This window comes from Lissotriton vulgaris, chromosome 3_2 (assembly GCF_964263255.1).
Source record: "Lissotriton vulgaris chromosome 3_2, aLisVul1.2, whole genome shotgun sequence".
NCBI lineage: Eukaryota > Metazoa > Chordata > Amphibia > Caudata > Salamandridae > Lissotriton > Lissotriton vulgaris.
In genome coordinates, this window is record NC_141690.1 from 169,352,137 (window position 1) to 169,362,107 (window position 9,971).

A 9,971-nucleotide genomic window follows, 5' to 3' on the forward strand; every position below is an offset into this window, starting at 1 on the left:
GTTAGTGACATTTCAACGAGTATGAGTGACACTTTCTTGCAAGCAAAAATCATGCAATGAAGACGAGGGAAACTTCTAAATATCAGAAATTACAGCCCTTTGAGCAACAAGAAACTCCAAGAAGTTCTTCAAACTGCTGCAGAACACCAGAAATGGAAGGGCACTATCCCTAGTGCTCCCTCCTGTAACCTGACTGTACTGTAAAGGAATGAGTACCCATGATATTAAACAAGTCTTTCAGTATCAGCACTTTAATAAAGTTCGGTGTACATATGCTGACACATGCACAGTTGAATACAAACATTCTTACTAGATGCAACAGATTGTCATTTGCATAAAATAAATATTATTCTTTTAAAGTCCATATGTACATAATATCTAGACCCAGCACAACACCTGCCCAACTTGGTAAACCTTGAAATAAGAAAAAACACTAAGACTAGCACAAACAGTCCAGTCAGATCAATCACAGTGTCAAGTATTCGAGGCTGACAGTAACCCGTTCCTCACACTAACCTGTATCAGGGTTATGGGCACTTATATCTGAAACCAATATAACATACAGGTTGATATTTTATCATGTGCTTAATGCAACTTGTTGTACTCCCATGTCACAGTTTTTGCTTTATTGTTCACGTTTTCAGATGGAAAATATTTGTAACATGTTTCACCTTCAGGCCTGTTCATTTGAAACATTGATATAGAAGACAATGTTCTATCAAATGATAAACTGGGGCGGAATTTAGTTTTATTCTTGGTTATCCTTGAGAACACACTTTCTTCATCAGCATTGCTGTAGGGCAACGTAAAGATAAGTTGGGCTACTTTAGATAAAAGGTAAAACGTACTTCTCTGAGTGCCAACAATAGTAAATTCTATGACAAGGGAATGCCAAATGATATCCATTCTAGAAGTCAAAACCTCACCAGTACCACAGTTTACTTTGATAGCAGCCCTTTCTCTTGGATTTTTCGATAGGTCCTGAAAGTCAGTGACCAGGTATTTTGCAAATTCTTACTCTAAGCAAAGTAGGTCCTGAATTAATGAATGAATGAATAAAATATTTAATAGAGCGCACGGTGGCCGAGCGGCTTCCTGGCGCTAGGGACCTGATCAAGAACTCAGCAGAGGGGACCCAGGGAAATTTAAGAGGGGAATGCCTGAAGAAAGAGGAAAGTTTTAAGGGCTTTGCGGAAGTGAGCGTAGATGGGAATGGAGCAAATAGAAAGAGGAAGGCTATTCCAGAACTGGGGGGCAAGGACTGAGAATCGGGTTCCCCCCGTTCTGGATTTGCGGAAGCGAGGGATGTGAAGAAGAGAGAGAGAGAGAGAGGAAGAGCGAAGAGTGCGAACAGGGGCATGAGAAGAGACAAGAGTGTTAATGAACAAAGGTGCAGATCGGGAGTGAGCCAGGAATGCTAGACAGGCCAGTTTGAAGAAGGATCTGAAACGAACAGGGAGCCAGTGAAGTGATTTGAGAACCGGGGTGATATGAGAAGATTTAGGGAGGGAGAGGATGAGGCGAGCAGCTTGATTTTGAATGGCCTGTAAGCGGTGGGATTCCTAAGCAGGTATGCCCACGTACAGGCCATTCCCATAGTCAAGGCGGGAGGTAACGAGGGCCATGACTATGGATTTGAGTGCGTCGGTAGAAAAAAAGCGGGAGATTTTCCGAATTAAACGGAGGGAGAGAAAGCAGGAGGACACAACGGAGCTGATCTGACTGTGCATAGATAAGTCATGACTGACTTTGATGCCGAGAGTGCGGACAGAGGAAGAGGGGACAGGGGGGACCAAAAGAAAGGGGCCAATGTGCGGGGGTCCAGGGGTTGGAGGGGCCACCAGTGAGAACAAGTTCCGTCTTATCTGGATTGAGCTCCGTTGGTTAGCGCACATCCAGTCAGAAATGAAGACTAAGGTGGAACAGAACTTGGGAAGAGAATCAGGGGTAGAAGAAAGATCGAAAACGAGCTGAAGGTCATCTGCGTAGTTATACACAGAGACCCCCAGCTCAAGAAGAGAAGTGATGAGGGGGTGAATATAAAGATTGAAAAGGAGAGGAGAGAGAGAAGAGCCTTGGGGAACACCACAAGTGACAGGGCGGGGAGGTGCAGAGAAACCGGGGAGATGAACTGCCTGGGACCTATCCTGAAGGAAGGACGCCAGCCAGGAAAAGGCCACGCCTCGAATGCCCGCTGCGCTGACACGGTCGAGAAGGATGGCATGGTCAACCGTGTCAAACGCATCGGACAATTCGAGAAGGACCAGGCCTTGGGGGAGATTAGAATCGGCCTTCCCCTTAGGCTCGTCCAGAACTGCGAGGACCACCATCTCCGTGGAGTGGCCCGGGCGGAATCCTGCCTGGTGGGATGCGAGGAGGCCATTCTCCTCAATATAAGAGGAGAGGCAGGAAGTGACATGAGCTTCGAGGATCTTGCCGAGGTAGGGAAGAAGAGAGATGGGACGGAAATTAGAAGGAAGAGAGGGATCTAGACCAGTTTTCTTTAGAATAGGAAGGACTATGGCAGATTTGAAAGAAGAGGGGACGGATCCGAGAGCCAAAGAGGAGTTGAGGAGAGCAAGGGGAGGTGCAGAGCAGTTGGTGAAGAGGGTTTTAAGAATGCGTGCTGGCGCGCAATCCATGGGGGAGCCAGACTTGATTTTGATCAGAAGTTTTAGAAATAGTTCAGTGGAGAGAGGAGGGAAAGAGGAAAAGGAAAAGGAAGGACAGATGGGGCGGGGTTGGGGCACTGTAGGAATGTTGGCTTTGATCTTTACGATCTTGTCGATAAAAAAATTAAGTGAGGGACTGTGAGGGAACCAGGCTAGGGGTAGAGCGATCAGAGGTGGCAAGATTGTGGACCAGAGAGAAAATTTCACAGGGTTTGTTTGCCGCGAGAGCTACTCTCTCAGAGAAATAGGCGGTTTTAGCCGCCAGGATCGCTTTTTTATATTCAGAAAGGAGTGATTTGTATTTGGCGCGCAACAAGGGACAATAGTTCCGTCTCCAGTGACGTTCCGACTGCCCTAGGTCGAGTTTGAGAGTTTTGAGTTCTGGAGAGAACCATTTGTGCGCGTCATGTGGACGAATCGCCTTGATCTTTCTGAGCGGAGCGACAAGGTCGCACGAAGAGGAAAGCCATGTGCCAATGGCGTTGGCCTGGGAATCAAGAGGAAGGTTGGTAAGGGTGGGAGCAGAGGAGGCCAAAGTGAGCGAGAGGGAGTCAAGGTCGGTTCGATTCCAATTGCGGGCTGAGATGTTCTTCGCGAGGGGGGGCTTGTCAACCACTCCCAGGTGGATGGCGAAAGAAATGGAAAAATGATCCGACCAGACGCATGGGGAAATAAGAAGGGATGAAACAATGGGGAGAGAGGACCAGATTTGATCCAAGATGTGACCCTGGACGTGAGTGGGGGCTGAAATATGAGATGTGAGGTTTAGGCATTGCAGAGTGCCTGAAAAATCTTTCGAGGGGAGGTCTTCCCTAGGGTCGCCCGGCCAATAATTAAAGTCGCCGAGCAGGAGGACGGAGGAATTGTTGACCACGAGAGTGGCCATAAGGTCCTGAAGGGAGGCTACAAAGGAGGGCATAGATTGAGGAGGACGGTACACAAGGACAACAGTGAGGGGGGGCAGGTAGATTGAGAGAGCGGGCCACAAGGTAGTCTACATTAGAAATAGGGGGGTGATTGAGAAGTTGAAATTTGAGGGTTGACCGAATGATCATCGCCACCCCTCCCCCTACCTTGCCGTCCGGACGATCAGCACGGAGGGGATAATAGGTGTCGGGAAAAATGGCTAAGAGGTCGGGGAGGGAGTCAGCAGTGAACCAGGTTTCAGTCAGAAAGAGGAAATCCGGGGAGTCTGAGGTAAGGAGATTAAAGAGAGCTGTCTGATGTTTGGCCGCTTAGCGGGTGTTGAGCAGTATAGCAGAAGCTGCGATAGAGGCAGGGACGGGGGGGAACAAGGGACAGAGGGGTGATAAGCAGCGGGGGGGTAGTGCTAGTGGAGCTAGAAAGAACCGGGGTCAGGTGAGGGGGGAAAGACAAGAATACCAAGTGTGTCAAGGTGTCGCAAGAGTGGAGGTGAGGGTGGGGAAACAGCAGAGAGAGCTAAGAGTTGAGCTGAGGAGTAAACCAGAAAAGGAGCAGAGGGTGTGGCCCCTGGTCCCGGCCCATCGCGGACGGGCGCAGACGGGCTTAACTTAGGCGCAACTTCGGCGTGCCTTCGTCGCGCCCGCTGCGCGCGTCCACTGCGCGGTTGGGACTGGGTAACCATTAAATAGAGACACATGGGGAGGAGAGTCCGGGGGTGTGGCAAGGGGGGAGGGGACAAAGAACTGCAGCGCCGAGCCCAGACCCGCCCAAGATGCTCTGCAAACTTGAGGTAGGTTACAAACCGTTCTATGAAGAACAGCACACTATCAAAACTTTGCTTGTGTTTGTCGAAAAAGTTAAAAAAACGTGCATGCTTAAGCACATTGTGATTAACTGGAAGGACTTTTAAAGTATACCTTACACCATTCTGGTGAAAGCTGCAGACTCCTTCATAGAAAGCTTTCTGGGTTCCTGGCTCAGTGTCCCCACTTTCTAGCATGTTTCTCAACGTTCCCCACACAGTGATGCCAACATACAGACTTACATCTGGCATTCCTATGATGTTAAATCAGGCAAACTGGCATATGGGCTCCTCTTGAATGACTGAATGGCATTGACATGAAACACTCTACTCAAGAGCACAACAATTAATTTGATCATGGCATCATATAAGAGGTGCATGACTGGGTTTTCACTTTGAAGCAAAAGGTTGAAATTCACAAAAGCCGGTAATGCAGCCTGAAGAAATAGACAGTAGACCTCAGTCATACGGTTCTCAAAACTGTGAACAAGTCTGCTTAACCTGACCTTGCTAGTTCTGTCACTGTCTGGTGTTAATAGGAAGTACGAATTCAGAGCAGCAAACTGAAGAATCAGTCTATCCAACTATGTAGACATTCCTAACCACCAGCCGGCGGTAATCAGAATCAACAAATTGGCAGAATTCAGCAAACACAATCTTATATTTTGAAGAGTAGTCAAACCACAAGTAGACATCTACAAGCAATTCCTCTATATCAACATTTTTCAAGTTAGAGCAGAAGGCAGAAACAGCATGGGATGCCGCATTGTGAGCCATGTGGCATGGACAGGCCTTGAAATACACATTAGAATTCAAAGAGAGTACTCTAGTTCTAACAGAGTTATGCCTTCCCACATTCACTGAGGCACTATCTACACCCAAGCCAATAAAATGTTCCCAAGGAATGGAATGCTTTGTCATAAAGCGCCAGGATGCTCTTTCGGAGCGACAGTTCGCGCTTTATAAATACCACATACAAATACAAATACAAATAACATTAGATATTGTAGTACATATACCTTCAGCTGTATTTTCTTGCTTGAACACATGTCAAGAAATTTGCAGCATACCAAAGCCTGCTTCGTATAAAAAATACGTACAGTTAGGGGGTTCATTTCAATACCTTGATCATTGTTACTATCAACACACAGACTGAAAGCTGAGGATGTCAGATCAGCCACTAAGTGAGTCAACAACTCTGGTGCAATTGCATCATTTAATTCACAGGTCGCTTTTGTTCTCGAACAAGCATAACCCTGCATGATATTAGAGTCTGGGAAACATGTCCTTATGAGATTGCCCAAATGATCAGCAGCAGCAAAGGGTATATTATGCTCTGCCAAAAATCCTGTAAATGTTATTTTCGACTCTCTGGCAAGGGAGTCTTCACTGGAACTCTTCATTGGCATGTAGCCAGAGATGGGCTTCATTTTAATCTTTGTGCCTTGAAGATATGTATGAACTTCACCCCTAATACGGCGTTTCAGATCAAACTCTCAAGGAGACTTTCTTCTTGAAAATCAAGCAGCGGAAGGAATACTGATTGGTCTTAACAGGAACAATGATCCCTGCAGGTAAATAGAATTTCCAAAATTATGAATGTCCCCTACGAGTTTTAACCTATGAGAATTTTAAATTAAAGCACAAGTGGATAGAGAGGCTAGGCTGCTCACAAGCACCTACTGACCACGCTTACGCTGGCTGCTGCAGTACAACACAAAAAGTCTATGTTATGCATTATGACGTTTGTTGAGCACTGACTAGACACTGTTTAGGAAAGGACACCAAGCAATGAATTGAGCATACCAGGACCTCCATTCAACTGACATAAAATAGAGCAGTCCAGTTCATCATAGTGTAGCACCCTTGACTGACTGAAAATGAAACTGCAGAAAGAGAAACTGAAATGCCCAGGAACAGACAATGTATAAGGGCCTTTATTAAAATGTTAGTCTCCCAATACCTGATGCACATAGTAGAACATCTATACTCTTCATATAATGAAAGGGAAACAAACATAAAAACTGTTGGCTTTGTGGTGGTTTGAGTCTTAAAACATACTAGTCATCTCAAAACTATAACAAAAAACCTAGGTTGCAGCATGGTATAGCAAAAATAACATACAAAGAAATAAATATGCTATTGTCCACACACTTTGTTTAACCTTATTGAACTACCTTTGTCCAGGACAGGTTGAATTTAGTTCGACAGTACAATGCCCCACATTTCTTCTTGCTAGATTTCCGTTGGCTAGCAGCAGCCTTTCCCTTTTTGGAAGTCATAGTTGAAGTGCAGGGCTCACTGTCATCTGTATCAAACCTTATTCTGCCGAGACAGGGAAGGGAAAGAAACTCAAATATGCCCAATATGATTTTACATGTATGTCCAATGGGGATAAAGCATGGTTTTGTCTATCCAAATGCGGTCACAGTGAAGCTGGAGTCCAGCAGGTGCTTCCTCAAAAATGATTCTATGATGCTCCTTAGCTCCTTGTTTTTATTCCTCACAACTATCTGGCACAATTGAAAATCTCTCTTTTCATACAAGTCAGCCAGCCACTGATATGTTCAGACCTTCTTAAATATTAAATAATGCCCTTTCGCCAATACTAATGTGTCTATACCTGAGGTACACAGACAAAGACCAAATTTTTAGTACTCAGTCTGCTGGTGTGTCACTGGCTCTGTTCTGCTGTGAAGTGGCTGATGCTGTTTAGTGTAGTCCTACAAAGATTTCTTGGGTCACTCAAGCACTGACACTGCAAAGATGTTGGACTTTGAATATCTATAAAGATTCACACAAAAATACCCAATTTGAATGTACTGCTCCAGATTTATAGTGAGGTTTTTAAGCATACATATATGATTCCTAATTGTAATGCAGTATTATAACCCGGAATGCACTATAGCAACACAAATCGACATTTCAATATGTTAGTCAGCAAATTGAATTCAATCAAATGCAACTTAGATGATCAAGGGAGACATCCTGGAAGAAACACTGGGTTGAAGTCTGAGCTATATTAACCTCATCGCTGCTTGAGATTCTCCCCTGCTGTGCTGGACAGCAATGAAAACGGGTGTGGTCATGATGAGCTCAGCTCGTCATGAGCACCTGAGAGGTATATGCCATGGCGATCTGAGCTTGTCATGAGCATGGAAGGGGTTAAGCGTGTGCATTGTTCCCAGCTACTACTCCTTCAATTGTCATCTACCACTGTGCCAGAGCTCAAAGTCAGAGAGAAAAAGACAAGTTGATACAAACACACACCAAATAACACCACAATATACCAAGTCAGCTATCCAGAGAGCATTAACGTTAATTTGCACAGACACACTTTGCTTTAAAAAAAAAACCTCACCACAGGATTGCTGTTTTAATAAAATGCTGAGCATTGTGTTGGAAGGCTTACAATCATGGGGTGCTCAGCTTGTTTTATTTAGCCAACACACTGCATTATTGGAACTTGTGTTTTTTGTTCACCTCATAAAAACAGGCAATATTAAACTTTACCAAAACCAGGTAAGCTTGGGGGTAGGCAAGCAGGTAGTCGTACTACTGAAGCATCTGTGTCAACATAAGAGTAAAATGTATTTCATCTGTAGGCCCTCTCTTCTCACAATTAAGCATTTTTCGAAAAATCCTTCTGTACCTTATCAAACAAGACATTATACACAAGTTCCAGCATAAAAACATTCTCTGCAGAAGTTTAACAAGGACACGTATAGGTTGCAATGGCAGGGTAACCTGTAGCATGATGAACCACTGCCTTAGAACACAGTTGATGGACCATGATAGTAGCTTCTTTTGACATTTGCAGGATAGCAGGCCTTAGAAACCAGTAAAACTTCTAGAAACCAGGTGACCTCCACTTCTTTAGCACAGGTGCCATGCACAGAAGTTCCACAAGTAAGGAAAGGATTTTTCTGTGTCAAATGCAGTAAGTCACAGCTAACCTCAAAATACACAGTTCTGATAAAAATATGTGGTTCATGATCTTTTGTGAAAACTGTCAGAAAAAAATCATCTTGCTGCAGCATTATTCACCAGTTATCGTGACATTTGTTATTGCATGAAAACTCCTGAGTACACAAATTCAGCCCCAACATCATTTAAACACAGCACCCTCAAGGTGACGCCAGGACAGAAGTTTCGAACACAAGTAAACAAAACCGTTCTCATGATCTGATTGTGAAAAGCAATAACACAGCTAACCTCAAAATACACAGTTCTGAGAACATGTGGTTTATAATCTTTTGTGAAAACTGTCACTAGACAAACCTCCTTTTGCTGCAGCATTATTCACCTGTTATCTTTTTTTTGTTGTTGCATAAAAACGTCTGGGTACATAAAGACTTCAGATCCCCCAACATCTAAAGAAAGCACCCTCAAGTTGAACACCAGGAGCAACCAGGAAAGAAGTTCCACAAGTAAACAAAACAGTTCTCATGATATGTTTGTGAAAAGCAGTAACTCACAGCTAACATCAAAATACACACTAGTACCAAAACATGTGGTTCATGTTTGCAGCAGGGATATTAGTCAAAACCAACTGTATCATCTCAAGAACCATTTGGTTCTGTAACAAGAGATCAGCTCCTTCCCTATCCAGGTAAAATTCTGCGGATTTGAGTTCGAGATCGTGTCGAATGCATGTATACAGGCTTGTCACATCCAGTGTGACAAACCATAGCTCTTCTGACCCCTCGAAGTCTTGCAGTTTTGTGAGGATGTCCTTACTGTCCTGGATAAATGATGGTAAATCCTGGACATGTTTATTCAGTTTGAGGTCATTGAATTCAGCTAACTTTTCCGTTGCTGAACCTATTCCAGATATAATAGGTCGCCCTGGGGGAAAGTTACAGTGTTTGTGGACTTTCGAGAGGATGTAAATACAGGAGGATTTAGGGTTAGCGATCTTCAAGTACCGATATTCAATATCGCTGAGGAAACCCATGTCTTTCTATTCCATTAGTTTAGAGTTAATTTCAACCATAAGAGGCCCTCTAGGGTTACTTGATACTCGTTCATAACATTCCGAGTCCCCTAGTTGCCTTTCGATCTCATTCTTATAGTCAGAGAGGTTCATTACAACGACGTTACCGCCTTTATCCGCCTCCCTGATAATTAGGCTTTTGTCATTTCTTAATCTCTTAAGGGCCTCCCTTTTCCCTTTGGACAAATTATATTGCAGATTCCGACGGTCCCTGCTCTCCCGCTCAAGTTTGTAAAGACCCTCACTCACCCGTTCTATAAAAATATCAATATTACGATGGTACACAGCGGGCGAGAATTTGGATTTGGGGTGTAAACCACTATCGGCCAACATGTTCTCAAAAATATTGTGTTCTGCACGTATAGTGTCCAAATCTACTTCCATTTCCTCGTTAAGTATTGAGACAGTGCAAATTTTTGACTTCAGCTATAGACATAGGAGCAGTACCACTTGCCCCCCCCCCCAGAAAATACAGTGCGTGAAGCCTTGTCGCTGAAGAAATCTTTTAATTTTAATTGTCTTGCAAACTTGAATAAATCAACATGGACATTAGAAAAATCCCCATCCTCGGTGGGGC

The 9,971-nt window shown here is 44.2% G+C and overlaps 1 pseudogene; it reads right to left on the bottom strand.

Moving 5' to 3' along the window:
* Positions 1-585: 585 nt before the first annotated feature.
* On the bottom strand, positions 586-9,355 carry LOC147725470 (uncharacterized; annotated as a pseudogene).
* Positions 9,356-9,971: the final 616 nt, after the last annotated feature.